Raw genomic sequence first — 4,207 nt, 5'->3', positions numbered from 1 at the left:
TTCAAACTTGAAAACGTCTGCTGATTCGATGAAGTTATCAAATGATAAGAGATCTACTGAAGCCAGCTTTGTACCAGGAGACAAGGTATGGTTGTATAATCCCAGGAAGACAAAAGGGAAGTCTCCTAAGTTGTCTTCTCCTTGGGAAGGCGCATATGACATAGTGGATCGTCTGTCAGACGTGGCTTTTCGGATAAAAGGTGGTCGGCGAGATAAGCCAAAGGTGGTGCATGCCAATAGGCTTTGGCATTATCACGGTCCAGGACATTTCAGTTGGGATGAAGTGAATATCGGAACAAATGACGCTGCTGAAAACGTGTCACCTGAAAAAAGCCACTGTCGAAGAAGAAACTCAACTCAGTTTTGAGAACGTAAACAGTGAAGCCCTTGATGAAGTTACTACCACTGGTGTGACTGTTACCGATGATAGGACATTTCCTGATGAAGTAGATGAACCCCACATGAAGCAGAAGCCAACGAGACGGAGGCCAGTACGGAAGAAGATACGTCCCGTAAAATTAAGAGACTTTGTTGAATTGTAATTTTGTGTTTGTAATTCTGTACATTTAATTAAGTTGTTGTTAATTGTTTATTTGGTTAATGTAAGTGACTATTGTTCGGGACGAACAATACTAAGGAAGGGGCAGTGTTACGACAGCGGAAGTCACGTGACGCTAGTAACACATCATTGACTTCTAGAAATATCCTGTTACTTCATGAATGCTCTAGCTTTTACTAGATATGCGGTAGGTAGTCTTGTATATATAAGACGGTCACATCGTGACGGCAACAATGTGTAATTGAACTGCGGACCGAGAGAGAGACGTATTGTTGAGCGCGTGAGACGTTCGTTGTGAATTATAGCGTTTGTTATAGCGCGACTGTTGAAATTAAGTGTATCACAAAGTTGTATTCAGAAAGAATAAACCAATTTTATTTAAGAAAGGACTTGTATCGGTAAAGTTTCTTCGGAAAGAATTTTTACGGAAAATTAACTAACGACCAGAGACGTAACAATATCTTTTGAACTTTAGAAACGTGACACTGTTGCTTAGCTACAACGCACAGCACTCTGTTTACCTGTTATTATTATTGAATTTTTTTCAAAAACTTGTCCTCCCTCGACGCTCATTCTGTGGGCTAATAATATTAAAATCGAGTTTGAATACCCACAGTAGGCAGAGCCCAGATAGCCCAGTTTGTAGCTTTGTGCTTAACAATACATAAACAAATAATTCGAAAAGTTTTAAACATATTTGGAATCTCAGTTTTCAATTATTATTTATACACATATATATATATATATGTTAATATTATGGTAATATTAAAATAATATTGATGTGCTACTGATTCAAGTATATGTTTTTCTAGATTTGCTGTATGATGCTTATTTCAAATTGTTTTGTTTGATAACCCCCTCTGTGGTATCAAACCTTTTGTTCCGTCAAAGTTTAAAACCATCTATGAAAGGTCGTCCTGATCCCAAGCGTTGCAAACATTAAAAAATCTATTAATCATTTACTTTTCTTTTGTGGTATAAGTTACCCTTTTTTGTTTTCAATTTTATGAATGTTTAAAATATATTGTGACTTGTGAGATTCAGAACATCTAAACTTAGCGTAGAAGAGGGGGCGTAGCAAGTTAGTGATGTATCGTTAACTGAAATAAACGAATGAATTCAGCAAACGTGTACTAATCCATTTACAAAAGAAATGAAATAGTATTTATATTTGGCAAAATGCATTGAATTGAATATTAGTAAAAAGATGTAACTGAATTACAAAATATGGTAAAAAATATATATTAACATTGTTCAAGACTTTTAGAACGAACAGTGAAAATATAGCAAAAACTCATTATTTTTATTACCCATCACATAGTTGACATTTGATTTTTATTAAATATTTAATGTTTAAAATAATTTGTTGTTTAAGTTTTAACAACATTGTTGGCATAACTCATTTTCATGTCGTACAACTGATTTTTGAATTAGGGACTGTTACCTCAATATCTATTATAGGTTGTGTGGAAAATACCAATTAAAGGTAACAAAGGATAAATTAATATGTCCAAATAAAAACTATTTAGTTTCATTTTGCACAGTTTCTGGCATACGCCCTTAGACTGGCACTAGCAGTAAATATCGCGTGGAAAATGAGGCGTTGTAGTATACTGTGTAAACTTGAAATAGAAAGGTACATGTAATAACCTTTTAAAGAAAATTGAAATGTGACTAAAGGGGAAATAAGTTTTTATAAAGAGCAAAAATTACAGTTGAGTTAATTTTATACTTTAATATCTTGTTAAAATGACACTATTACATTTACAGTTGAGTTAGTTTGTGGACCAGATTGTTGTGTTAAGCCTAATATTTGATACGTATATTCGTGAACTGTTAGTGTTAGTATTACTGACAATGACAGAGTAAAAATACAGTTACAAGATAGTTTGGGCCGTAACTTGGATGTACATATGAACTTCAAAACCTAGCCTTTTCAAGACTTAAGTTAACTTTAAGCATTTGCCATATACGTGGTGAATACTTGCACTTAATAATTTAATAATTTCTTACATTTTTTAATTTGTAGGTCCTACATTAGGCCTAATCCCGTATATGTAAATTGTAACTGTGTACATTCCACTGCTTTCTTTGGTGTTAATTATATTATTTCGAAATTTGTTGTTTAGGCCAAACCAAACTCTTATGGAACATTTCAGAAGTAGGAGTTTTTCAATAATTCCCAAAGTTGAGCACTAGGTGACAATCCCAAAATTGTTTTTGCTGTATACTTTTCAATTGATTTCAGAATACTTGTGGCATTCCAAAAAGTCACTAAAATTTAAAAAGGGGCTAAAATTTGAATTTGTGTGTGTGTGTGATTCTGGAGAAAATGGGAGTGCCCTTTTGGGGGTCATTTACTAAAAGTATAGGTATAATTTAGAATAATCATGACTGGTATTTCTTATAGTTATGCTAGTAATTTAGATCAGTTATTTTAAACTGCTCATCTACATGGATATTTCAGTTGGTCTAGGATGGTTGAAAAACAAGTATGTTTTAAAATGTAGCTACTGAATTATTTTACAATGTAATATAAAAGTACTTTCAAAAGTTAATATTTTATAAAGTTCTGCATAAAGTTTTGGTATTGGAACGAGTTAGAAAAAAGTTGGGAACCACTGTTCTACATCATATCACCAGAAAGTGAAGATTGAAACATAAAAATAGCAATTAGGTCTACTTTTGAGCATCCCTCACATGTGCTGAAGCCAATGGGGAAGAAAAATGTAATTCTCATCTCATCCCAGTTCAGCATAACACAGGACTAAATTTTGAACCTTTGTAAATAAAGTCTTAATTTGAGAAGCCAATTTTCAGGTTTTCTTTGCCAGAATTTCATCAAAAAATGTAATTGAAAGTGCTAAAGGCACTATTATTTCAAAAGAACTTGTAAAATACAGTACACCTATTGTAACATAACACGTGGACAACATTTGCTATTTAGTCCTTCAAGGCTTTCCTTACCCACCCACCCTTGAGAAAATAAAATTTAAACCCATCTTTTATTTTTCAAGAAGTTCTTTATTCTGCCCTTAAACTTATAAAGTGCTGACCACCACAACTGCCAATGGCAATTCATTTCATAAGCTAAATTCCCTGTTTTCCAAACCTAAAACTTGTGTTCTTTCATCCTTTTGTCTTCAGAACATAGTACAAAGAAAACAAGCATTTATCCTATTGTTTCCTGGATAGTCTTATAAACTAATAAAATTGACTCGTATCCTTTTCTCTTCAAGTGAAAATGAGTTAAGATATTTTAACCTATCATCCTAGTAACTGTTTCAAATATGTCATTATCCTTTCATAGATTAAATATACCCTACTTATCCCTGAACTATATCTAACCATCCAAAAGTTTTACTAGTCTTTATTCTCTCTTACCAATCTATTCACCTTTGTTATATTTTATTACACTACTCACAAACATTAAAGGATAATGAGGTTTTGATATGTTTTTTTTTCAAAATTTGAAGAAATAAAAATGTAGAAATGTTCAGTACTGATGAAACCTGTTTATTACAAATATCTCAAGTAATCAATGCCAAGCATGTCTGAAAATATGTTTACAAGTAACCTAAAGGAAAATTAACAAAATATGCCAATATTTGGTTTTACAAATATCAGTAAAAAAAAAACAATCTTAAC

General features: G+C 32.5%; 1 protein-coding gene across 2 annotated transcripts in view; it reads left to right on the top strand.

Moving 5' to 3' along the window:
- The first annotated feature begins 2,135 nt into the window (after positions 1 to 2,135).
- Positions 2,136 to 4,207, top strand: part of LOC106463652 (CCR4-NOT transcription complex subunit 7-like) — a 56,367-nt gene continuing 54,295 nt past the window's right edge. Inside the window, exon 1 of one of the 2 annotated variants that reach the window (XM_013923704.2) lies at positions 2,136 to 2,195. The gene's annotated coding sequence lies outside the window, so the exon portion shown is untranslated. The remainder of the gene's footprint in view (positions 2,196 to 4,207) is intronic. The other variant, XM_013923703.2, reaches the window with a different exon arrangement.

The sequence above is a fragment of the Limulus polyphemus genome, unplaced genomic scaffold, assembly GCF_000517525.1.
Source record: "Limulus polyphemus unplaced genomic scaffold, Limulus_polyphemus-2.1.2 Scaffold1453, whole genome shotgun sequence".
NCBI lineage: Eukaryota > Metazoa > Arthropoda > Merostomata > Xiphosura > Limulidae > Limulus > Limulus polyphemus.
Note: the sequence above shows the minus strand (reverse complement) of the source record. Positions and strands in the feature narration are given on the sequence as shown.